General features: G+C 41.6%; 1 long non-coding RNA gene across 2 annotated transcripts; it reads right to left on the bottom strand.

The window, feature by feature from the left end:
- Positions 1-989: 989 nt before the first annotated feature.
- LOC118239566 lies at positions 990-27,403 on the bottom strand. Of its 2 annotated transcripts, XR_004772054.1 has the most exons (4): positions 27,126-27,401; positions 17,305-17,395; positions 6,558-6,951; positions 990-3,813 (listed from the first exon to the last, which is right to left on the bottom strand). It is a non-coding gene; the product is annotated as an uncharacterized LOC118239566 (long non-coding RNA). The 2 variants fall into 2 exon arrangements; XR_004772053.1 differs by lacking the exon at positions 6,558-6,951 and having other exon boundaries at positions 27,126-27,403.
- Positions 27,404-27,960: the final 557 nt, after the last annotated feature.

The raw sequence follows: 27,960 nt of genomic DNA, 5'->3' as shown, positions 1-27,960 counted from the left end.
ATCTGACTATGTTAACACTTGGTCCATGGTTCGAAGCTGTTCCAACTTTTATTTTAGCCCATCCTGTTTTGAAGACACAGCTAGCCCTGGCATGAATATACTTCATTTATTTTAGTCAAGTCAGTCAAATGTTCATGGAACTAGCTCTCAAGCCTCCCAGACCCCAAACTACTCCCAGAGCCCAGGGCCCCCATCACCTCCCATTGCCATGTAAACAGCAGGAAGCAACCCACGTCTGGTCTCTTTCCTCTGCAGTCTGTCTTCCTGATCAGGACTAAAGAGTGTTGACTGATGTCCATCTTTATCTAATTTTATCTTCTCTTGGGTCACTGGAATAATAATATAATCTTGCTCTTGTTGCAGTGATTGTGTGTTCTGTGTAATTGGCAAGAATTTGGGGAACTGTGGATGGAGTCTAACTGCCTGATGTGATCCTCAAATGTTCCCAAACATTTGCACAATTGTTTACAACTAAATAAACCCCAAGTTTCACTTATTTATAAGTGAACTTATTTTTAACTTCTTTTGTGTTGTCAGGGAAATGATCACCATGCATGTTACTGGTTCATTTACCCTGAGCTCCTAAAAATATTGCCCTCAGGAAGGATGGCAGTTTGTTTGCCATGTCAACAATATTTTATTTTGGTTTCCTTTTAGAGAAAATTCTACATATAGCCAATTTTAAAACCAATTAGAGTGCCCCAAATATGTTTGCAAGTTTCAGGGCTCTGTTTCTCTCCAAATCCTCTCAGGATATAAATGGCATTCTATTGAGAGATGCTAATGGAGATGAAGTGTAGAGTCCCATGAGGAGATGTTTCAGAAATTAGAAAAATATAGTGAAATTTAGAGAAACTCAGAATGTCTACTAAAATATTCAGTTTTTGAGGATTGACATTTAAATCACATCTGGATTGTATATAATTTTATTGATGTTTTATTCACACCATATTACATAAATTTATAGATTTTTTTAAATGTCCCCAACTAATGGCATTGATGGGCTATTTATTAGTTTATTTGACCAGGACTCTGAGTCTGGAAGAAGCTAGCTATAACTATCTTCTTTGGTAAATAGGAAAATGACCACAGAAAGGGCATACAACAACTTCCTCTTAACTACACTAAAGATATCAATCATATCTAGAAGATAGATGTCCTTAGTCCTTAGGAAAAGAAGTCCTATGACACCCATACATTGGCTGGCAGATTGGGCAAAAGGGAGAGAGAAACACTTTGACTTATAAGATTCATCAAGATAAAGTTGTCAGTACAAATATTTATTAATTAACTGAACTTCTTAGCACAATAAACTATAAAGCCTTCATTGACATCTTGGTGACTTGAAACAAATAAACCCAGTAGGCTCTAAAGTGCAGTCCCCATGTATTTTCTTCCCTTGGTTTTATTTCTCAGGAGGGCCAAGGCTATCCTCCTGAAATTCAAGACTATCCTCCGGACTCAGCCTCCCAAATGATGGGATTACAGGCCGGAACCACCCGGACTGTCTTCAACTGCTGTGGAATTTACAGGATGGCAAGAACTCAGGATCAGTGCTTGCTTGTGGCTAGATGACAACTGTCAGGATCTATAGAGTGACTTCCTCAATGCCCTATCCATGCGGGTGTTTTTCTGAGTCCTTTGTCATAAGTAGAGAAGCTAGAGCATTCCATGAGAGCAGACTACACCTGGATACATGGATATCTTCACTGCAGGGTCATTCAAGTTTAGTGTCCCTTTGTGTTTATCAGGCTATTGTCTCTGGAAGCCTGGAATGTGTGTCAGAGATGAAGCTTCCTGTGTCCCTCTTTCTGCCTCCTCTGCTGTCTGTGAGTTGGCCTAGAGACTCCTGAATAAGTTGGAGGCCTGCAGTTTTCCCTGCTGCTATCCCTGGGTTATTTATGAGGAGTGCTGTAGACCTATTGGTAGAAGGAGGGGACAGCTTGATAGTCCTGGATCAGTTCTAGGTTTTAATGAGGCCAAGTCGGGTATTTCCCTTTCCAGATCACTTAGGCCCCTGGTAAAACCCCATGAGTCAGACTCTGCAGTACTGGTTCTTTGAGGTTAGGTCTTGGCAAGGAGAACCCAGAGAATTCAGACATATTTCAAATCGGCAATGTCCCTACCTCAGTGGGAAAGCAATAGTGTGCTTTTCCTTCTTTCTCACAGTAGAAACATGGTAATGGTAAAACTCAGGAAAGTTCCTGAGATTGGACCCTCTAAAGTGTATAATTCTCACACTTGAGCAAACAGAACCAACAGCGATTTGTCAGTGGTTGTTCGTGTTACTGGTTTCTGTTCCCACACTTCTGCTTTTGGTGAACTGAAGTTCCCTGCATTCATTGGCTTGTCCCTCTTGCTTGGGGGCAACAGTCTGTGACCTAAATTCTCTGAGGAATCTAAGAAGAGCTGTTGATTTTCAGTTTGTTCCCTTTTTGTTGTCATTCTTATTTTGTTGTGTTATGTAGATGGGAGTCAGGAGGAGCTCCTGGGATCTCAATTTTTGCGCACTATGTTTCTTTTATGTATGGAGAACATGGTCTCACTGTGGAGTCCCTGGTGGCTTCAAACTCACTGTCATCATGCCTCAGTCTCCCTTGTTGGGATTCCAGGTGTATGCCACCATTCTCAGGGACAGTGGTTTTCCCCTGGATTTTTCTGAACTTGGAATCTTCCCAGATGGTAGTTATGAATCAGAAATCTGGAACAAACAACCAGATGACTCACAGGCTCTGTACTAGACATTGGGACCACTTCTCTCTGAGGTGTTCTGATTCCAAACCAAGGGCTGTACTGTCCTTTTAGAGACCTTGCAGAGCAAAAGAAACGCTGGTACAGAATATTCTTTCAGGCTCACCACAACATACATAGGCCAGTTGTTTGGGACTGGCTCCTGGCACAGATCATTCTGTTTTGTACATATTTGAACACCAAATGCATTTGTTTCACATTCTCAAGTGCAGACGTTCATAGCTCTCAGGCTGAGTGAAGTTGAGAAGAGCTTGACACCCAAGGGACAGGAAGAGGATACTGGGTTTTAGGTAAAGCAGTTAAGAGGAAGAATCTCGCAAGCCCGACTTCACTGACAGACAACAGGCTTTTTCAGAAGAGGTGGGAATGGGGCAGAGGGCAGAGCAAGAGGCCTTTTAATCTCCTTCCTTCTTAGTTATGGGTGTAAAAGACTAGGAGTGGGCCTAGCTCTTCTCAAACACTCACAGAGATCTTGAAGAAATGCAGATTCTGTTTGAGGAGTTCTTGAACTGGGCCCCAAATTCTACATTTTTAACAATCCCCATGGGGGGGGGGACGGGTGAGAGGGGCCATACCAGGGCTCAGGAGATGCTGAAAGGTCCAAGGGGCTCGGTTGATTCCCTCTGTGCTCACTTGGAGAACACAGCAGTAGCTACTGGCTTTGCTTCCTGAACACATCACGTGTATTCTTAGTTTAACACAGTCCCTTCTGGAAGAGTAAATGGACTCTGTATTTTGGAGGCCTCGACTTTCTTTGAGCCTCTCTCAAACCAGCCCTTCCCTAGGGTTCCTCCACCACTCGAGGTCTCTGTGGCATGGCTCTTGTGGACTTCTATACCCTTTTTTGCAGGTGTTGAATACCACATCTTGTTATTCTTCCCCACTTCCCTGGGCTCAGATGGACCTGGATCACAAGGAGACTGTGTAGTGTAGTGGAAACAATCTAGACATGAGTTTAAACCCCAGCCCCATCACTCAGCAGCTGTTGAATCCTATACAAACGGCTGCTCCTTGAGTGGTAGCGGTGGTGATGGGGGCACGGGATGTTTATACCCCTCAGGACTGTTGAGAGAAATGAAGAAAATAAAGTTAGCTAAGTGTTACATCAAGTTCTGACATAAAGTCAACACTCCATAAATTTAAACCCTCTCCCCTCTAATCCGGTTTTTCTCTGTCCTTATTAGGACTTAACCGTATGTTCTCCTCTCTACACTCTTTCCTTGAGAAATACCATTTCAAATGCAACATTCTTGGGAGGTTTTGTTCTGTTTCCCATAGTCCACTGTAAGTTGGAAGCATCTAATACACCCACCCTACCAAGTAGCATAGCTTAATAATGGCATCCACTGCAAACCATTGAGTTTTGCCTTTCATGATCACACATCTGGCTGACAGCTGCAGCTCTGTGCTACCTATCATCATGAGAGATGCTAGGTACCACATATTGCTAGACTGTGAACAGATCACACTACAGTGTATGGCCTCCTCTCATGTCATGTTTTTACATCATTGTTAAACTAAGAGAGAAACGTGAATTGACCCATAACATATCTGAGACCATCTGTACACAAGAAGGATTTGGCAGAAGCTGGGAGAGGGGAACTTCTCATGGTATTGTTGGGTTTTTTGTTTGTTTGTTTTGTATCAGATTTTTGCACATGGACCATTTAAATTCAATAGAAATGTGCAGCTAAAATTGCCCTTGGAGGCTGGCTGTGTAGCTCAGTGAGAGAGGACATAATAGGCTCTCGAGAGGCACCAGGTTCAATCCTCAGCACCCTCTACCCCCACTGCAGACTATCTTGAAACAATACACTTTGTCAGGATGAACTCAAGTGCTGTATTTACTGGCATCTTTGATGACGATTGTGCATTGTTCTCAGGAAAACCCAGTGAGTTTTCTTTTCTTTAGATAAGATTTCTAATCCAAACTGCACTGTCAGCTGGCCATGACAACACACACCTATAAACCCTACACTCCAGAGAAGGCAGAATAGCAAGTTGTTAGGAGTCATCTGCTTTGTCACAGCAGATGAGATGACACTCAAAACTTGAGGCAGGAGAGGGGTCTAGAAGGACCAAACAGCCTTTCCTGCAGGTTATCTCTCCTAAGGCCTCCAGTGAGTATCTATAAAAGAAAAACAACTTGCTGTGCTTTGGAAATAAGCAAGGGAAGGTCTGGATTACAGGGGATTTCACACATTGTCAAGCCCCGTGAAAACACCACATGTGCCATGAGAATCTGAAAGACTCCAGGAGACTCTTGGCTGAAATGTAACATGTGTGGCTAGAAGGAGTTGCTGCTGGGATGGATGAGGCCCGATTAAACAGTGGCAGCGTCCCATCACCCTGCTTCTGAAGAGCAGCAGCTGTTGGCTGACAGACAGACACCTTTCCTTCCCGCACATGCTCAAGTGAGAAGTCGAAAGAGCCTCTGGGCAGGACTATTTTGGGCTCCCAGTGACCTGTGTTGCTATGACATCTGAGATTAGTGGTTAGGCTAGTGCCGGATGTCGCCCAAGCAGCTGATCAAGAAACAACCTCTGAAAGTTCGTTTCACTTCTCGGAAATCATCTGTGCCTCACAGCTGAGGGAAAAGTGGTCGGGCTGCTTTGTTTTGGGGGTTTCCCCACCCCCACCCCAAGTGAACTAAAGGGATCAATGGCCTTTCGTCACCGTGTTTAATGATTTCTCTTAGAGTTCCTACAAGTGCCACTTCTACACGTCTTCCCAAAGTTTATATTGATCATGTTAGCTGCTTGTAAACCACCAGAATAACACACACTTGTTGAAGCATAAAATGTCAAAATGAAATGAATTAGTGAAAAAGTGTACCCCAGTCAGAGTGGGATGTTGATCATCCAAGACACTGGCAGGCTGGCAGCTAAACACAGTCTATGGAGTACTAAATAACAGGACTACATCTAAGAGTGAATGGCAACAGGATGATTGGTAGACTTTGGGGAGCCCCTTTTGAGGGTCTTACCCTGCCTGGGGAGCAGAGGGGGATGGATAGGGGGAGGTGGGATGTTGAGGGGAGGGGAAGGAGAGCGAGAAGGGATTGACATGTGAAGCAAGCTTGTTCCTAATTTGAACTAATAAAAGAATAAAATAAAAAATAATAAATAGGGTGAATGGCAATTCATATTCTATAGTCAGGACTACCCAGTGGCTGCCTCTGCCATTTTGTGATCCTGGGAAAAGTTACATAGATTTTCTGTGCTTCAGTTTCTTCTTCAATAATATGTGGGTCAATAATATGATACATCTGCAGGGCAGTGGTGGCCCATGCCTTTAATCCCAGGCAGAGAAAGGTAGATCTCAGTTTGAGGCCAGCCTGGTCTACAAAGAGAGTTTCAGGACAGACAGGGTTACATAGGGAAACCCTGTCTTGAAAAACAAAATGGATAATAAACAACAACGATTATAGTATAGTATAGTACATACTCTAGTGTGTTTCTTACTGATGAATATCAGCTGTCAATGTTGCTGCCATGATCATTGCTGTTTCGACATTAAAGACCAGTACATAAGAACTCAGGAAATTATTAGCCAAGGCCAAATTGGCAAAAGAATATCAGGGAGCTTGGTGGCTGTGTCCAGAGTCAGGATTTCCTACTTAGGGGGAAGGTGGTAGGAGAAGTCACCAGAAAGAAGAGCCACCAAGAAAGGACATCATTGTTGACTTGAGAAGAGAGTATTTCAAAAATGAGAAGAGCCCCATTTCCTCGGCTGGAGCACTTTTGGAGCTATACCCCATTTATTTGTGAGACTTGTTGCTAAGCAACAAGCTAACTAGGTCATACCAAGGCGTTAGCAGGTCTGGCTTCCTTACTGGATTATCTGGGGGAAGGATCTGTTTCCAAGTTCAGGCAACTTGTCCAGATTCAGTTCCTGGTAGCTATGTTGCTGAGGCTCCTGCTGCCTTTCAGTCTGTAAGTTAAGAGTGGATCACAGCTCACATCTGCTTACCTACCCCCCCCAATGTCTTCTATGTGGTTCACCCCAACATCAAGTGTGTTGGGTCCCTGTGATGGCTCTTCTTGGTTGTTAAATTGACTGTATCTTGAATGAACTACAGTCCAGAAATGGAGGGCACACTTGAGATCCCAGTCCTTGAAGCAGGAAGACAGGTCTTTAATCCAGATCTTGAGATGGGAAGGCATATCTTTCAACTGGGCCACACCTTCTGCTGGAAGCCTATATAAGGACAATGGAAGGAGGAAGAGTTTATTCACTCCTCACCTGCTTGCCATTACCTTGTCAGCACATCCATTCCTTCACTGGTATTGAGCCTACTTCTTCAGGGCTCCAGCATATACAGAAGACCAGCTGCGACACGCAGCCTCCTGGGGTGAATAACTACTAGGTTCCTGGACTTTCCATTCACAGCAGGCCATTGTTGCACTGTAGCCTGTAAGTCATTCCAATTCATATATATAATTTCTTTACATATATATATATATATGTGTGTGTGTGTGTGTGTGTGTGTGTGTGTGTGTGTGTGTGTGTGTGTGAATTTACACACACACATATAGAGACAGACAGAGAGATATCCATTCTATAACTTCTAGGACTCTAGAGAATCCTGATTAATACAGTCCCTGTTATAATAAGAATCTTTCTGACTGTTCCAGAACAAAAAGTTTCATTGCTGGGACTTCAGCTAGAAAGTCTCTCATGTGTTATGTATGTGCATGCACATGTGTGGAGGCCCAAGGCCAATCCTGTGTGTCATTCCTCAGTTGATATCCACCTTGTTTTCTTTGAGACAGGGTCTTTCCCTGACCTGGACCTCATCAATATTTGCCTATCTCTGCGTCTGCAGTTCCAGGGTTATAAGCGTGGTCGACCATGACACCCCAACCCTTAACATAGGTTCTCAATTATCTCAGGTCCTTGTACTTTCATGGTAACAACTGAGCTATCTCCCAGCCCCTGGCCTTTGACTCAAAGGATTCATATGGTTGTATTTCATTCACCAACACATTCCAAACACTGTAACTTAAGGTTTATGACTCCAGTTAGTCTTGCAATGTCTCAGACTCTAGGGATCAGGATCTGGGGCCTTTGTGAAGGATTTGTTGTCCTTGCCATGCCTACCCTGTGAATGACAGTACCATCAAGTTGGTTCCCTGGGTACAGGTAGCTCTCCCAAGGGAAATCAAAATAGCATTACTAAAAGAAGAGTGAGTGGGTGCTGCAAGATGAAAGCAACAACTGTCTCCTGAATCCTTGTACATTGCAACAAGAGCTGACACGCAGAGCCAAGCAGATTTTTGACTGGCATGTATTGGAGTAGTGAGGCTCACAACCTGCAAATTTAAAAATATGAACAGATGAAAGAGAAAAAAAATGATGGTTTTAATCTCCCCGAGGTCGTTCCAACAGGAAGTGTGAAAACTTGAGTCTCCAATGAATCACTGACCAATGCAGGCAGTCACACTACCAAAGGTTACATAAAAGCTTGTGTTTTATGGGTTCATAATATAGTACCTTGGGGGTGTAGAAAGTTTCTGAGAAACTTGTGAAATATGATCCTCAGATCTGTTGCTATAGCTTGATTATGATATGCCCACCAAAGTTGATGAAGGTGACAGTTAGAAGTGGGGGTCTCTGGGAGGTGAATAGGTTGTGAGGCTCCTCTTCATGGAAGGGTGAAAGTTTGACCTGAGGGACTTTCAGGAATAGACTCACTCTTCTCTTTCTGCTGTGTGAAGATGTAGGTTTCTTCCCACTCTCGGATGCAACCTCAAGGCACCACTTTGGAAGTGAGAAGCAGACTTCACAAAATAACTGAACCTATCAATCTTGACCTTAGACTTCTCGGATTGGAGATTGCTGAGCAGTTAAGAAAGAGCACTGCTCTTAGACGGGACCCAAGTTCAGTTCCCAGCACCAACATTGTAGAGATCAAAACCACCTGGAATTCCATCCCCCAGGAATTTGATGCTCTCTTCTGGCCTCCTCAGGCACTGCACACATGTGCACAAACCCATACTCAAATACACACACACACACACACACACACACACACACACACACACACACACACACTTTAAAAAACAAAACGAGATTTTAGACATTGCAACCTCCACAATTATGAGGAATAAATTTCTATTCTTTATAAATTATCCAGGCTCAGATATTTTGTTATAGCACAAAACAACTAGGATCTCTACCCCCAGTACACTAACTCAGAAGGTCTGGGCAAAGGTCAGTCAATCAACCTTCAGTACAATGGCAGTGCCATAGCATGCATACAGTATGTAGTTTTGATGAATGAATGACAGAATTTACTAAACATGCCCAGTGGATCTAATCTAGAAATCTGAACACCAACCCCCTGGGGAAAATGGCAACCATCTGTTTGAAAAATGAGTAGAGATCCACTCAATAAGGGGCTTTGGTGCTTTACTTCAAAGTATTCTGTAACAGAAGTCAACATGCCACTTTGTTGTTGATGATATCTGGTTTTTTGTTGTTGTTGTTGTTGTTTTGGTTTTGGGGATTTTGTTTTTTGTTTTTATAAAGAAACTTGTTTCAGTCTTTAAAAAAAAATAAGTCCTGGAACCAGAAAGGAAATAAGAGACATAACCCAGGAATTTTAATCAGAGTGAGGTCATAGGAAGCGGTTGTTTGTCTGCATCTTTTTCTTCCTTTCTTTCTCTCTTGTTTTAAGCAGAAACAGACCAGTTGATCTTGCACCTGTGTTTCTATGTCTGTCAGTTATATGGGTCAAAGAGAGGAGAGCAGCCCCTTGCACTGGAGAAAGACATTGCCCTGTCTCTGGGACACACAGAACCTTCTTATTGCCAGACATTCTCACTCTAGTAGCAACTGGTAGCAGATTCCACACCATTTGGGCAGCATACCAGACAGACAAAATTACCCAGAGCCATCCAACCACACAGCCAGCCCTCCCCTTCACACATCCACCACCCCCCAGGCCCAGACACACAGAATGCCTTCCTTCCTCTTCATGTAAAAGTTCTGCCTTCCCGAGAAGTGGGGGAAAGACTCTGGACTCGTACGTCTTCAGTTGAGGTCTTCCCTGTAGTTTCGTAGGCTGGGTTTAAGGACCAATTGCACAAATTTCCTGTGCCCCTGTGTACGCACATGTGAACTGAAGATGCTAGCAACTCCTACTTTTTGGAGTTCCTGGGAGTGTTCCATGAGATAATCCATTTCAAGAAGGGTGTTTGTTACACATGGTGCTACAAATTGGGTAAACTGTCCAGCTCCTGCATCTGGCATATCTACCGCTCTGATTTTCTTACATGGGCATGCTGCAGACAGAAGCCCTGGCTTGAGAACATTTCTGTATCACATCCCTTCATGGGCTTCAGTCTTCCCTCCATCCATGTGTGATTGTAAATGGCTGTAATGGCCCCTCAGCCTTGCTCATTCGTCATGGACCTGTGTCATAATAGACATATGGCCATAATTCCAACAGAGATTAACACACAAGCTCCTTCCAAATCCTGACACAGAGTGTCACATTGCAAATGTCAATCATCTTTGTCCCTTGATGTCCAGGTGGGTTCTATTCTCTGTGATGTGAAGAAACTGAAGGTGTGAACAACATGATTCAAAAAGCACTTCCATAGACTAGAGAGATGGCCTAGCAATGAAGAGCATTGGTTCCACAGGTCTGAGAACCAGAGTCAGATCCCATCACCCACCTTGAAACCAGCCACAGTCCCACACAAGTCTGTAACCCTGGCACTGAGGGACACAGAGACCGGAGCATCCCTGGGGCTTGTTGGTTGCCAGTCTAGCCAAAGAATGGGGTTCTCCAGGCTCTGCAAGGAGGCCTTGACTGAAAGAAACACCGAGGGGGGGTGATAGAAGAGGACAGCTAATGCTCTTCTCTGACCTCCTTCTCAGCACACAGGGTACATGCGCCTGCACACATGTGTGCAATACACCTTCCACACATGAGTTTCTTTTCTGAATATTTACAGTGTTCGCATTCTAATTTCAAAGCCCTTTATTTGCAGGTGAGGAATAACCAAATGCATTAGGTATCCTACCCAAGTTCTCACTGTACTCAAAGCACTGGCATGGGATTGAACTAACAATCTCTTAGTCCAGAGCTAATGCTGTTTTCATTAAATTGAGATATGAGAGTCTGAACAAACATGCATTTATGAGCTTCAAATATCTATCAAATGTATGGTTTCTATTAAAATCCTGCACTCAGAAAGATCTCTGGAAGCTGAATCTCTGCCCATGTTCCTTTGTTAAAGTTTCATTGGCTTTTAAAAAGTAATATTTGACTCCAAATATCAAAATTTTGCAAATCACATTCAATAGCATAACTTAATACCACAGTCAATGTCTACTCATTTCTAGCCTTCATTTCAACAATAAACCATGTTCAAATTTACTAGGCAAGGTTTGAGTAGTTTCTTTTCATTTTTTATTTTTTTCAAGTGGCTTACTTGATTAATTAGGCATGAAAATGACTGAATATTGTAGCTTTGATTTGTGGACATAATAATATTTTAGTGGCATTGAATTATGTAATAATATGAGTACATAATACAATGTATTGCTAAAAACTAAAAGAAACACATCCATTTTTATAAAAAATCAACTTGCTATTATGTGAGTATAGAAGACACATACATTATATGAGGCTAATTTTTTTCTCTCATTTTTACCAAGATATTACATATATTAGTGGCTAAAATGAAATACACCAGCATTTTTCAGACAGTATGTTTTCAGGTTTGAAATTAAGTAATTCTGCATTCACAAATGCTAAGAAACAGACTAAGAAGCAGTGTAACTGCAACTTTCATTTGATTTCCTTGACTCCCTTTCTTAGGCTTGGGTTTTTTTTTTTAAGTTATTATTTTATCTTGTTGATTGTGTCCTTTGCCTTACAGAAGCTTCTCAGTTTCAGGAGGTCCCATTTGTTAATTGTCAATCTTAGTGTCTGTGCTACAGGTGTAATGTTCAGGATTCAGTCTCTAGTACCAATTCCTTCAAGGGTACCTCCCACTTTATCTTCTAAGATGTTCAGTGTGGCTGTATTTATGTTGAGGTCTTTGATCCATTTGGACTTAAGTTTTGTGTATGGCGATAGATATGGATCCATCTGCAGTCTTCTACATGCCAGCATCCAGTTATGCCAGCACCATTTGTTGAAGATGCTTTCTTTTTTCCATTGTATAATTTTAGCTTCTTTGTCAAAAATCAAGTGTTTGAAAGTGTGTGGGTTAATATCAGGGTTTTCAATTCCATTCCATTGGTCTACCTGTCTATTTTTGTGCCAATACCAAGCTGTTTTCAGGACTATAGCTCTATAATAGAACTTGAAGTCAGGGAAGGTGATGCCCCTGGAAGTTCCTTTATTGTACAGAGTTGCTTTGGCTATCCTGGGTTTTTTGTTTTTCCATATAAAGGTGAGTATTGTTCTTTCAAGGTCTGTGAAGAATTGTGCTGGGATTTTGATAGTGATTGCATTGAATCTGTAGATTGCTTTTGACAAGATTGCCATTTTTGCTATGTTGATCCTACCTATCCAAGAGCCTGGGAGATCTTTCCATATTCTGGTATCTTCTTTAACCTCTTTCTTTAAAGACTCAAAGTTCTTGTTATACAGGTCTTTCACTTGTTTGGTTAGCATTACCCCAAGATATTTTATGTTGTTTGTGGCAATTGCAAAGGGTGATGTTTCTCTGATTTCTTTCTCAGCCCATTTATCGTCTGTACATAGTACTGCTATTTTTTTTTGAGTGAATCTTGTATCCTGCCACTTTGTTGAAAGTGTTTCTCAGCTGTAGGAGTTCCCTGGTAGAACGTTTCAGGTCACTTATGTAAACTATCATATCATCAGCAAATACCGAATGGAAAAAGATCTTCACCAGCCCCACATCTGACAGAGGGCTGATGTACAAAATATACAAAGATCTCAAGAAGCTAGTCACCAAAACACCAAACAATCCAATTAAAAAGTGAAGCAAAGAACTGAATAAAGAAATCTCAATAGAGGAACCCAAAATGGCTGAAAGACACTTAAGAAAGTGCTCAACATCCTGGGAATTGCAAATCAAAACAACTCTGAGATACCATATTGTACCTGTCAGAATAGCTAAAGTCAAAAACACCAATGACAGTTTATGCTGGAGAGAATGTGGAGAAAGGGGAACACTCCTTCACTGCTGGTGGGAGTGCAAACTCATACAGCCACTTTGGAAATAGGTATGGTGGTTCCTCAGAAAAATTGGAATCAGTCTACCACAAGATCCAGCAATTCCACTCTTAGGCATATACCCAAAAGATGCACTTTCATACAACAAGGACATATGTTCAACCATGTTCATAGCAGCATTATTTGTAGTAGCCAGAACCTGGAAGCAACTTAGATGTCCCTCAACTGAAGAACGGACAGAGAAAATGTGGTACATTTACACAATGGAGTACTACTCAGTGCGGAAAAAAATGGAATCTTGAAATTTGCAGGCAAATGGATGGAACTAGAAGAAACCATCCTGAGTGAGATAACCCAGTCACAAAAAGACAAACATGGTATGTACTCACTCATATATGGATTTTAGACATAGAGCAAAGTATTACCAGCCTACAATCCACACCTCCAGAGAAGCTAGGAAACAAGGAGGACCCTCAGAGAGACATACATGGTCCCTCGGAGAAGGGGAAATGGACAAGATCTCCTGAGCAAATTGGGAGCATAGGGGAGGGGAGAGAGAGTTGGGAGAAAGAGAAGGGGAGAAGAGGGTGGGGAAGAAGACATGAGGAACCAGGAAGATTGAGTCGGGGGAAGAATAGAGGAGAGCAAGAAAAGAGATGCATTAATAGAGGGAGTCGTTGTAGGATTAAAGAGACATCTGGCACTAGGGAAATGTCCAGAGATCTACAAAGATGAACCCAACTAAAATTCTAAGCAATAGTGAAGAGGCTATCCTAAATGCCCTATCCCTGTAATGAGATTTATTACTACCTTATATGCCATCCTAGAGCCTTCATCCAGTAGTTGATGGAAGCATAAGTAGAAACCCACAGTTAAGGACTGAGCCAAATGTCTGGAATCCATTTATAGAGAGGGAGGAGTGATGAACAAAGGGGATAATATCAGGCTGGGAAAACCTAAAGAAACAGCTGACCTGAACAAGGGGGAACTCATGGACTCCAGACTTACTCGGAAACAAGCCTAGGACCGAATACCAATACCTAGGACGAATAGGTCCCCTGCTCGTGGATGTCATTTAGAAGATCTGGGCAGTGAAAGGAATTACTGATGAAGTTTAGCATGGTTGGGCAAGAACAGTGAAGAAAATATATGTGGCTGAAAAGGTGCATAATTTAGCATAATTCAGATACTATATATGTATTGAACAGCAGTTATATCTGTCAGGAATTTAAAAAATGATACAGGCCCTCTTCCTGGGTCTCAAACTTTTGGGATCTAGCTGAGGGAGCTGAACTTCTATATAAAATGAGAACTGACAACTCTGAATTAGACTCTCCATGAGTCAAGGATGCTGGGAAAGATAGCCAAGGAGCCAGGAAAAGAGAAATTACAGAGGGCTGCAACAAGAAATAAGGATTGGCTAGTGGCTGGAGAAAGCCTGGGCATTGCAGATGGAGAGACAGAGACAGAGACAGAGAAGCAGACATACACACAGAGACAGAGACAGACAGACAGACAGACAGACAGACAGACAGACAGACAGACAGACAGACAGACAGACAGACAGAGTCAACTGGTCGGAATAGAAGGAAAAACAGGAAAGCAGGAGGTTTTGCTTTAGAAAGGCACTACTACAGCAGGATGTTCCCACCAAACAAATATATGTTTCGGGGGTGGGGTGAGGTAAATATTTGTATCAGTGTTTTGTTAAAACCTGTTTTTTACAATGCCTGTTCTACTTCCCTAAGATGCAAGAGGGATCATTTACTCTGTCAAAGCTCTATGACCTTATCCTCAACCGGTTCCTCTGCCTCCTCTACACTTCAGCAATCTTTAGCCACAGATGCATTTCTTTTTAAAATAAACCTCCTTTCAGCCAGGCATGGTGAGGTGTGCCTGCAATCCAAGCCAATTAGAACCAGAGGCAGGATTGCTGGAGCCTGGGAGTTCAGAGCCAGTGTCCTCAACAGTGTGAACATTCCCTTTTTCTAGCACCTGAAGTTCGAGGCCAGCTTAGGCAGCAGTGTGAGCATTACTCTTCTTCTCAGAAAAAGTAGGAAATTGGGAAGGGGGGAATGGGTGGATACTGGAGGAGAAGGAAGGGAAAGGAACAGGGTAGAAAAGGACCTCTCCGGCAGGATTCCTAAAGATATACTCAATTTAACTTCTTAGGTAAACATGCAGTTTTTAGGAACCCACAAATTCCAGTGGCCCCCTTCCCACTCCCACAGGACCCCACATATAGCCACTGTAGGTATAGAGTGTGTAAAGACCATAAATTAAAACGTTTGCTTGGGGGGGGAGGGGAAGCAATTTGTCAGCATTTTTGCATTGGGACAGGAAGGCTGGCCTTGTGTTCTAGACACAACTGTTTGTTTTCATTAAGGTAGAGGTCTTCAGGGTTCAGAAGCCTTTTAGACCATAGCAAACTAGTGTTCCATTTCTGGCTGAAAAACAAGAGCAGGGTTCTGTCAAATTCTGAAGTAACATCACAACAGTAGAGGCACCATCAGTGATTACAAATGACAGTTCACCGGTTAAATTTTAGCAGGTTGTATGTGTAGGTGCAAGTGCTCACACTCATGGACTGGTGTGCATGTGCCAGCCACCCATAGGCCACCTAGATTTGAAAATAAGAATGTGAGGACATTGTAGGTGCCCTTATCCAGAACATTTGCTGGTGATTTTAAAAGCTGTGACATCAAAAGACTTTTACATGGAAACCGGTGACTCTTAGTGTTTGAAATCCTTGAAGTAGGAGATGACCAACCAAGCAACATGGATGATGCTGATCCATTTTAACACAGCTGAATTGCTACCACTAGGAGTTCCTAATCAATTTATTTAATTTTTATTTAGAAGTTTCTAATCTAGTTTTAACTTTTATCTTATTCATTACTCACTTCTGGGTTGGGGCCATTCTATTCTGAATTTGTATCTAAGTCCTACATACACTTTTAATGGAATGAGTTACAACACATCTTATCAACCTCAGTGGAACTAGAAGTCAACTTATAACAATGTGGAAAGCCTCATCTCCACTATCAAACAAGTTAATGAGAATATGAGTTCCTAATCAAACTCATAGTTTTGTTGACTTGTTTTCCTTACTAGGGATCTTAGAAGTGTGCAAGTGTTCGCACTTCTGTGGGACAAAATGTGTTATTATGGAATAAATCTTATTACAATTCTTCATGGGTGATAGGATATGTTCACTATCACCTGAGTGGCCTTTCTTGTACATTATTCAATTTGGCCTTAAAAGATTTTGAGAATATCCTCCAGGTATGGATCTTATAAATGATTTTATGGCAGTGCCACAGCTCCTCACAATTATTTATGATATATAACATAACTGATTTAATGTCTTTCTGTGAACTATAATTCAAGCAAAGACTGTTTAGGACAAGGGCAAAGGCACATTGTCCAAGTGCTGTGATAATTGCACCATGTCTCACCCCATCCCATCTCGAAGAGAAAGGTGCTAGCTCTCAGGACCAATTGCCCAACATTCCTCAAGTCAACACCATGCTTCACACATTTTTCTCCACCTAGAAATAGGTGGCAACTGTTATATTTTAGTGAGAACAAAACATCTGTGATCTGTCAGCTTCACAGCCCCCATCCGGGCCCCCAGAGTCTTCTCATATCTCACCCAAGGAAGATCCAGGAATGATGTTCCTAGACTGATTCGGTTTCTAAAATAAAAACGAACTCTAGGGAGGGGGAGCAAACATTCACTAAGAATGCTACCTAAAGACAAAAGACAGTTTAACCTCCCATGAGCAGGCTCCAGAAACTCGGGGAGATGTAGCAACAACAAAAAAAATCTGAGTTTGAGCCACATTGTAATGTGTTCTGGAACAATTCTTTTCTATACTATGAATATATATTACTCTCGTTGGATAATAAAAAGCTGACAGACCTGGGCAGGAAGTTAGGTGGAAAAGCCAAACTGAGAATGACAGGAAGACAGGCAGAGTCAGGAGAGACACCAGCACATCTTCTGAGCAAGCAGGATGTGTAAAAAACGAGGTAACAAGCCATGAGCCACATGGCAGAGCACAAATAGAAATATGGGTTAATTTAAATTTAAGAGTTAGCTAGTAACAAGCCTGAGCTATCGGCTAAGCATTTGTAATTAATAACAGCCTCTGAGTGATTATTTGGGACCAGGCAGTCGGGACAGGAAATGTCTATTTACAGCGATGCTTCATTTTCTATACTGGGCCTAAGAAACTTCTTACTTTCCTCCTTCCCTCTCTTTCTGTTTCTCAAGGAGATTAGCATTTAGATGAGTAAGCAGATGGTCCTCACCAGCTACCATTGTCATCCTCATATCTGATGAACATCCTACAGGACAAAAAAGTGGAAGGCAGGTGACTCACCCTTTCAAATTTTGAGTAGGCACATCCAACTTCCCTCGCATCAGAGGTCCAGGTTATTGAGATTCTGATATTTAATCCAGTGTCCTTTAACCTAGAACCAAATGTTATCCCATCAGCTTGGGCTAGAGAACCAGAACCGAAATACACCAAGTTCCCTCACTCTTCAGCTTTCAGATAGCTGGTCAAAAAGCATTTCCTCTCCATAATCAGGAGTCAATTTCTACAACACACCTCTCTCTATGTGTATTACAGTGATTCTCTGCTGTGGAATAATCCTTTTGTACATTCTGTAGATTTGTCACTGTGTTTGGTTCAATAAAGAAGCTGACTGGCCAATAGCTGAGCAGGATAAATTTAGGCAGGAAAGCCAAACTGAGCATGATGGGAAGGAGAAGGGCAGAGTCAGAGGAATGGCAAGGAGATGCAGGGAGAAGCAAGATAGACATTCCATGCTGAGAAAAGGTACCAAACCATGTGGCAGAGTGTAAATAAGGAATATGGATTAACTTAAAATGAAAGAGCTAGTTAGTAATAAGCCTGAGCTATTGGCTGAGCATTTACAATTAACGTAAGACTCTGTGTGGTAATTTAAAACAGTTTCTGGAATGGGAAAACTCCGTCTACAATTCTCTATCTCTGGAAAAGCTCAGTTAGCATACATAACAATGGTCTTAGATGACAAATTTGTGCAACTATGATAGCAAATTTTGGGGGGATAAAATGTTGATAATCTCTGTATCTGTAGTATGAGCTAGGATGAGGAGCTACCCCAGTATATTCAGGACTGGGGAGATTCCCAGTACCCACACCAAGGCTACTCCAGGAAAATCAAGATGAGTTGCTTACACCCAATGGAGTCAGCTTATGAATAATAAAAGTTTTTCCAGACTCCCAGTAGTTGCCCCACTGCCCACCAGAATCTCAGTTATGTTGCAACGAGCTCAACTGTAGCAAGGGTGAGCTCACTGTGATGTTTCTTCAGCTCCCCTCTTTGACATCTGCTGTGTCTTGTTGGGAGACCTGCTTATACAAGGGATGCATGCTATTTCTCCTCCCTGGAAGCATGGAGGTAACCTTACAGTTCACCCCAACCATTTATCTTAGATTAAAGAGCACCCTGTGACCAGTGCTCATGGTCCTTCCTCTGCATCCAGAGGCAGGGTCAGCTGTCCCTTCTGGATAATTGCAACCACTCTGAGGTAACAAAGTACCACATGGAATAAACGAACTTTCAGGGTGATCCCAGAGAAGAAGTCATCTCCAGAGCACAACAGACACAGATGAGGAAGGATCTAGAAAAAGTGGGACTTTTGCCCAAGCCAGAACAATTTTCTACACATTACCTGCATACCTTACAGAAGGTGGTATTGCCAGAGGTATGCAGTGGGAACATACAAGGATAAATGCCAAACTTTACAAAGATAAAGTTCATTATGTTTTTTTTTTTTACGTGTGTGTGTGTGTGTGTGTGTGTGTGTGTGTGTGTGTGTGTGTGTGTGTGTGGGTGTGTCTAAAATCAAATTCAGGTTGTTAGACTTGGCAGCAAGCACTTTTACTGGCTGAACCATCTCACTGTCTGTGAATTTGGTAATTGTTTTTTTTTTTTCTTACTTTAAGCATTTGCTTAAATTCTCCTGAGAGTTTACAGCTTTCTTCCAAAATACGTTTCTATTATAAAAGGATCTTAAGAACTTAATTGCCAAGAAAGCCCATATCCATGAATATTTAGATGTCTGATGAGATTCATCTCATTGTCATATATCATATTGTATAGATAGTTCTCCATACAAAATGGCTCTTGGTCCATCAATTTCTTACATTCCATCAATTGTCCAGGAAAGAAGCATCCTCCAATGCAGTCATTATGCAAGAGGCCCACAGCAATAAGCATGGCTCTATTTGTGACTTTTTATTCTTTGAGGGAGGTGGGGGGAACAGCCAGTAGCTTGCTGGCTTCCTTGCCACTACCTTGGAAAGTGGTAGTAGGAAGAGAAACACCATAGGAATACAAACGTGGGCAGGAAAGAATAGGGTAGCAGAGGAAGGAAATAAAAATTACCCACCAGCAAATCAAAAGCCATGGAAGTCTGAGAATTTCTTTAAATACTAAAATTACACTCATTTAAAGAAAAAGGACTAAATAATCAGACTTCTTTATTCTTGGCAGGAAAACATTCACCATCATGGCCAAGCCACCTGAGGAGGTGAGTGGCAGAGGCAAACCTACCACCTGAAGTTGAAAACAAAAACCAATTTACATTTTATTTAAGAAAAGCAAACAGATGGGCCTGTTAATAGCATCCAAGTCAGTGTCACAAAGAGAAAACAAATCTGGAACCTACGTCAAATAAGTTCCAAATCAAAAGCAAACCAATGAAGAGAAGCAAACACAGGCAGCTGTTGCCACTGCCTGCCTTGGCTTGTGTAACTCTGAACAGTCCTTCTCACACCAGGACAGTAGCAGAACCAGCCCACCAGGGACTGTTGTTACCACCTACGGGTAGTACTGGCTTTGTTTTCTCTGCCAAAGAATTAAAGAGGCAGAAAAAAGTTCAACAGGTAAAAATGGAGAAAAGGAGCAGAAAGAATCAGCAGTCGAAGAAAGATGCTTATTGAGGGTGAGGAAACAACACACACACACACACACAGGCACACACACACACACACACACACACACACAAACGCACGTGCACATATACACTCACACTCATATCCCCTGCAGACCCACAACAGAAAAAGATCTTCCTCATGCAGAGATGGGACTCAGGAAACCAAAGTGCCAATCTCCTCTCATGGGCAGGTTTTTTTGTCTGTTGTTTTTTAAGTCTGTGAAGAGTCTTCACCAGCTAATTTAGGGTTGGTCAGTTTGAAGCAAGATGAGACTGATTGGCTTCTGTCCTGTAAACAAGTCCTGATGTGGTCTTGAACTTGTTGAGCCAATCCATCTGCAGGAGTCCATTGGGGGAAAAGCCCAGAAGGCCTTTGTTTTAAGCTGCCAGGCTTTTGTCTCAAGTCAGGAGGCTGAAGAAGAGGCCCTCCATCTTGAAAGTTCATCATCCTTACTACCGGAGTATGACCCTTCTCTCTACCTGTCTGCCTACCAGAGTCTGTCTACACTGTTAACACAGATGGCACAGATTCATGACCCATATACTCCAGAATGGGAGCTCTAAGGCAGACTCAAAGTTCTGTTTGGGTCTGCCTCATGAATTTTAACGGAAAATAAAATCTCAAATCTTCCATTTGGTTTGAATCACGGAACAGAGAGGTAAAGATGAGTGCATATAGGTGGATTCAAATAATTGAGGCTTATATATTATAATTAAACATATGCAGGGAAACACAAACTCAAGCATCCCATTTGGCGAGTGAAGTAAAAACAGTTTCTTTTGGTCATCAACCCTGCTGACAATAGGTATGGAGTTCAAGGTGTTCACCATTGCACCTTCCCCTTGGGTTGATATCATGAGCATCATCATAATCTGAATTATCAAATACAACATCTACTACAGTTCTATTTCTCTTGTGTGTTCTTAATTTGTTTTGTAATATAGGGTGTATGCTTGTGTACACATTCTTGTGTGGGTAGGTGGGTGAGAGCATGCAAGTGTCACAGTTAATGTGTAAAGGCCAGAGGACAACCGTAGGTGCCAGCCCTTACTTTCTTGCTTACTTGAGATCCAATCTCTTGTTCACCACCACAAGTATAGATACACCACTGCATCTGGGTTTTCCATGATTCCTGGGGATCTGAACTCTAGTCCTCATGCCTGCGCAGCAAACACTTAATACACTGAGCCATGACTTCAGCCTCAGTTGAGTAGTTTTTATTCAATGGTCTTTTTTTAAAAAAATTATTTATTAGTTCTAGTAAGGGAACAAGCTTGTTTTAAGTCCCTTCTCCCTCTCCCTCCCCTCACCCCCAACCCTCCTCCCCCACCCCCAGCCCACCCCCACCCCATCCACCCACCACTCCCCAGGCAGGGTAGGGCCCTCAAAGGGGGCTCTGCAAAGTCCACCAAATCTTCCTGTGCTGGTCCTGGGCCCTTCCCCATGTGTCCAGGGCCAGAGTGTAACCCTTCACATGGGATGGGCTCTCAAAGTCCCTTCTTGCACCAGGGAAAAATACTAATCCACCATCAGAGGCTCCCTGGAGTGCAGAGGCCTCCTTATTGACATCCATGTTCAGGGGTCTGGATCAGTCTTGTACTGGCCTCCCCGACAGCATCTGGGGCCCATGTGCTCTCCCTTGTTCAGGTCAACTGTTCCTGTGGGTTTCTCCAACCTGGTACAGACCCCTTCGCTCTTCATTCCTCCCTGTCTTCAACTAAATTCCCGATTTTGGCTCAGTGTATATCTGTGGATGTCTGTCTCTGCTTCCATCAGCCACTGGGTGAGGGCTCTAGGATGGCATAAAGAGAAGTCATCAATCTCATTTTAGGGGAAGGGCTTTTAGGTTATCCTCTCCACCATTGCCTGGATTGTCAGATCGTGTCATCCTTGTAGGTCTCTGGAGATCTCCCTGGTTCCAGATCTCTTCTCGGACCTATAGTGGCTCCCTCTGATATGGTATCTCTCATCCTGCTCTCTTTCCTCTATTCTTCCCCAACTCAATATTTCTGCCCCTCCATTTCCTCTCCTCTACTACTCTTCTCTTGCTCTTATTGTAGCAGCTCCTTCCCCCCCTACCCTCATGCCCCCAATTAGTTCAGGAGTTCATGCCACTTCCATTCCTGGGGACCATTTATCCCTTAGAGTCCTTCATGTTTCCTAGTTTCTTTGGTGAAGAGCATTATAGGCTGGTAATCCTTTGCTCTATGTCTAAAATTCATATATCAGTGAGTACATACCATGTTTGTCTTTTTGTGACTGGGTTACCTCACTCAGGATGGTTTCCTCTAGTTCCATCCATTTGCCTGCGAATTTCAAGATTCCATTGCTTTTTTCTGCTGAGTAGTACTCCATTGTATAAATGTACCACATTTTCTCAATCCATTCTTCAGTTGAGGGGCATCTAGGTTGCTTCCAGGTTCTGGCTATTACAAACAATGCTGCTATGAACATGGTTGAACATATGTCCTTGTTGTATGAACATGCACTATTTGGGTATATACCCAAGAGAGGAATGGCTGGATCTTGAGTAGACTGATTCCCATTTTTCTGAGCAACCGCCATACTGATTTCCAGAGTGGTCTTACAAGTTCGCACTCCCACCAGCAATGGAGGAGTGTTCCTTTTTCTCCACATCCTCTCCAGCATAGATTGTCATTGGTATTTTTGATTTTAGCCATTCTGACAGGCGTGAGGTGGTATCTCAGAGTTGTTTTGAGTTGCATTTCTCTGATGGCCAATGATTTTGAGCACTTTCTTAAGTGTCTTTCAGCCATTTCAGATTCCTCTGTTGAGAATTCTCTATTTAGTTCTGCACCCCACTTTTTAATTTCATTGTTTGGTGTTTTGGTGGCTAGCTTCTTGAGCTCTTATATATTTTGGAAATCAGTCCTCTGTCAGATGTGGGATCGGTGAAGATCTTTTCCCATTCTGTGGGTGGTCATTTTGTCCTACTGACTGTTTCCTTTGCCTTGCAGAAGCTTCTCAGTTTCAGGAGGTCACATTTATTAATTGCCGACCTCAGTGTCTGTGCTACTGGCATAATGTTCAGGAAGTGATCTCCTGTGCCAATTTGTTCAAGGGTAATTCCCACTTTCTCTTCTAGAAGATTCAGTGTAGCTGGATTTATGCTGCGATCTTTGATCCATTTGCACTTAAGTTTTGTGCATGGTGACAGGTATGGATCTATCTGCAGTTTTCTGCATGTCTGAATCCAATTGTAGCAGCACCATTTGTTGAATATGCTATCTTTTTTCCATTGTATAGATTTAGCACCTTTGTCAAAAATAAGGTATTCGTAGGTGCGTGGGTCAATATCAGGGTTTTCAATTCGATTCCATTGGTCTATCTGTCTATTTTTGTGCCAATACCAAGCTGTTTTCAGAACTATGGCTCTATAGTAGAGCTTGAAGTCGGGCATGGTGATGCCTCCAGAAGATCCTTTATTGTAAAGAGTTGTTTTGGCTATCCTGGGCTTTTTATTTTTCCATATAAAGTTGAGTATTGTTCTTTCAATGTCTGTGAAAAACTGTGTTGGGATTTTGATGGGGATTGCATTGAATCTGTAGATTGCTTTTGGCAGGATTGTCATAGGAAATAATCAACCTGAGAGCCAAAATCAACAAAGTAGAAACTAGGAAAACAGTACAAAGAATCAATGAAACAAAGAGTTGGTTCTTTGAGAAGATCAATAAGATAGACAAACATCTAGCCAAACTAACCAAAAGGCAGAGAGAGAGCATGCTAATTAACAAAATCAGAAATGAAAAGGGGGATATAACAACGGACACTGAGGAAATCCAGAGAGTCTTTAGGTCATACTTTGAAAGCCTGTATTCCACAAAATTGGAAAATCTAAAGGAAATGGACAGCTTTCTGGCTACAGCAATAAGACAAGAAAAGGGGATCAAAGGGATACAAATTGGAAAGGATGAAGTCAAGCTTTCACTATTTGCAGACGACATGATAGTCTACATTAGTGACCCGAAAAACTCTACCAGGGAACTCCTACGGCTGATAAACACCTTCAGCAAGGTAGCAGGATACAAAATTAACTCAAAAAAATCAGTAGCCCTACTATATACAGATGATAAATCCAATGAGAAAGAAATCAGGGAAACATCACCTTTCACAATATCCACAAGCAACTAAAATATCTTGGGTTAACACTAACCAAAAAAGTGAAAGACCTGTACAATAAGAACTTCGAGACTTTAAAGAAAGAAATTAAAGAAGATACCAGAAAATGGAAAGATCTCCCATGCTCTTGGATAGGTAGAATTAACATAGTAAAAATGGCAATCCTGACAAAAGCAATCTACAGATTCAATGCAATCCCCATCATGATATAATTTATTCACAGGTTTTTAGTTCCAAAGTCAGAATTGTTACTATGCATTTTTCTCCCACACATCACATCTCTCTATTCATGTCTCCAGGTACACTTATGCTATATTTTCTTTCACTTTCCTCATCCCATAAAAGCTGTCCAAGTATCTTCATTCTTCCCCTTGGCACTGATCTGATATATGCAAATATTACTGTAATACTGTCCCTCTTGCCTGTCATAGTTTGGAAGACTGAGAAAAAACTGTCTCCATCACAGACAAAATGCTACCCTCCCTCTCATTTTTCTACCCTCTGTGACTAAGATCCACTGAACTCACTGTCTCAGCATATTAGTTGAGGTGTTTTAAGAAGAAAGCAACATCTGACTTGGTAAACAGAGATAAACAACAACAAAAATCTTTCCAGTGTTTGTGGGCATGACCCAGTCTGTTGAGAACATGACTAGAACAGAAGGGTGAAGGAACAGCAAACTGAAAGTAGAACATACAACTTTTGTGTGAAGAATATAGTATGGTGAGGGAATGAGGATAATTTGATTAAAATGCAACAATCATATATGAAACTTCAAACAATAATTTTTCATCACATGATATGGCAGAGTCAAGGCTGACCCTGGAAGAATTGTCTGTGTGTCTCAATCTGCAGAGAATGGTCCTTAGATTAACCTGACTAGTTCACTGCAATTATGAACACACCTCCCTTATTCTCAGAAGTATCTTAGTTTGGATAATAAATGACATGGCCACCTTAATCAAGAGACAGGTCAATGGAAGTCATTATGGACCTGCACACTGAGTGCTTGGAACTAAGCTGAAGGACAGCTCGGGGCAGATGCTGCTGTGGTATTTGAGTGAGCATGACAGAGTGGTTGCCATGGCAGACAAGCAATAGAGAGTCTGGGAACTGTCCACAGAACATAAGGGAACTGTGGGATGCATTCCATCATCTCGAGCTACTCAGGCATCTTCATAGCCCCACAGGGAAATCGGTCTTCCATCATTGTATAGCTAACACTCTTTGAAGAGCTATGCAAAGTTCTTCATGTCAGTTATCTTAAAAAAAGAAAGAGAGAAAATTCTCATAAACATGCTAAGTGGCCCACAGTATAACTATTCTAATTTACAAAGGAAAACGAAAGCTCCTAAAAACTGAGTTAAAGACCCACCTTAATTTTTTTTGTCATCCCAAGCGATTTACTCAAACAGTCTAATTTAGATATGTTTACATGATGCTGTCTTGCCCAACTTTGACTATGGTTAAATCAGAAGTGTGACTGCTCTCTAGTAAAAGTGACAGTAAAAGGGACAAAGAAATAATGATGAGATAGAGGGTTCATTTCATAAAAGGAAAGAGAATATTGCATAATGCAACACTGTAGAATTGGAACAATCTTGTAAAGAGATATGAAAGAGAGAAAGAAATAATGGAGGAAGAAAACAAGAGGAAGAAAGAACTCAGTTTCAATATGCAGTTGCCCTCCAATGTAAAAACAAAACAAAAAAAATCACATTTGTTTATCACCTAATGAAAAATGGCACTTGACTTAAGGCCACAGTAAGACAGCAAAAAAAAAAAAAAAAAAAAAAAAAAAAAAAAAAAAAAAAGAGCCATACATCATCCACCCTGCTGTAATTTCTTCAGGAAAGGAGAAATGGAAAGAATAGAGAAGAATAAAAGCCACCAGAAAAAATACAGAATTGGGACAGGATCTTAAAAACGGAGGTTTAAGGTTTAATCTTTATATTGGAGTCTTAAGAGTTTACTACTTCAAAATGTGGTCCTTACAATGCAGCATCACTCAAGAGCTCCTCACAAAGCAGCATCACCCAGGAGCTCCTCACAATGAAGCATTACCCTAGAACTTACAAAGCAGCATTCTAGGCTCCCAGCCCAGCGTTACTGAGTCAGACCTACAATTTGAGCAGGTCCTTAGGGACCCACATAATTTTAAAGTTCAAGAAGTCACATTTTTTAATGTGATTGCTTTCCATGCCTAATGAGACCAGGTTCTCTTAAGGAGAAAATTCAAAGCTTAGCTTCAGATAGACTTGTATTTCAGTCACTGTTCAACTCTCCGGTTGTATGATCAGGACCAAAAGACTCCATTTTCATGAGTCCCGATGTTCGAATCATTAGAATGAGGGATATAAGAACCATCTTCCAGGTTTGTTTGGGAATGTCAAATAATGTACAACAGTACTCCCTTTGTTTGGTTATTCACATATCCCAATTCAGACACCTCTGCTACAAAGCTGGGTGGCATTGTCTATTTTCTAAACTTTGCAAAATATGATTGAATATTATCTAGAGTAACACTCTAAGTTTTATTTTCTCAAGACAACAAGGCAATTTAGGAAATTGCCTTATAAGCTGTTCTTTTACATTTCTATATTTTCTCACGCTGAGCTGGTGGTTGAGAAAAGCACCACCTACACAAAGGCAGATAGATACATTATGCACAGATATGACGGCTCTTGCTTGTATTAAACTAACATAAACTGAGAAGTTGCTAGTGGCCTGCATTATGGTATACTACAAATATAACATTATCACTAACTACAACTATTAATAACTACTTTATAGATCTTCTCTTGGACTGAGTGATAGACTTTTACTCCACATCACCAAAAAGGAAAGTAAGTCCAGAAAACATCAGATGTGTTGTGGGTGGTCCCATGTGGTAAGTAGCACACACATCTTTTGGTCTTTTCACTGATGACATTGCCCTTAAAAGGTGGTATCTTGTCTCTCTCTAGGCAGGATTAAGTTATGGGGGCCTCTGTGGATTCCCTTTCAAGGTACATGGTGACCTAGAGCCCCTATGCAAAAAATTAAAGGCATACAAAGCAAGTTGGCCTTACCCTGGGATCTGGCTTAGGCTGCTATCTTTTCCTTCTTGAAACATTGTCATGCCACACACAGTCTTATGAATCTCAAGCCTTTGGCCACTTTGACCTTTTCCACACTTCTCTGATTAAACTCACTTCCTGCCTAGGAGGTCTGTGGTCTTCTCTTGCTGTTTAATCGGAACTTACTCAGCTGTAAGCAACATAAATGCAGATCAAATGGCGAAGAATCATGGGTTCAAAGAATAGAGAAGTCAAGGAACAAAACTGACTTCCAAACTAGATGGACCCACAGACCCCGTACCATTTTAGAACACTCTCTGTCTCTCTCTCTGTCTCTCTCTCTCTCTCTCTCTCTCTCTCTCTCTCTCTCTCTCTCTCTCTCTCTTGATTTTTCAAGACAGGGTTTACAAAATAATATTTGTAGGACACATTTCAACAATAGAAATGATCTTGCCTACTTTTATAAGTGACTAGTTTTAAATTGGATGCTTAAGCATATATGCTAGATGCATTTTTACTGACTTTCCAGCTAAGTTTATTTATATTGGGCAGTAGGATTTTTTCTAAGTACTCCATTGCTGAAAAACTTGGTGGGGTTGGGGTGGGGGAACCTCTCACATCTTACCAGAGAATAGTTTACCAAATACTTGGAAAAGTAAAAATATCAGGTATTGTGTTAGCACACTGAAATTCTGAAGTAATTATGAAATAAAATAACTCATCTATATATAGTTGTGCCTTTTCTCCCAGATATGAAAATTATTATTTACATTTTAATTCATTGCTCTATAGTAATCAATTTATATCATGAATAAAGTTTTGAAAGCAAATTAGGGGAAGGGGAATT

The sequence above is a fragment of the Cricetulus griseus genome (assembly GCF_003668045.3).
Source record: "Cricetulus griseus strain 17A/GY chromosome 1 unlocalized genomic scaffold, alternate assembly CriGri-PICRH-1.0 chr1_0, whole genome shotgun sequence".
NCBI lineage: Eukaryota > Metazoa > Chordata > Mammalia > Rodentia > Cricetidae > Cricetulus > Cricetulus griseus.
This window is presented reverse-complemented; position numbering and strand designations above follow the sequence as displayed.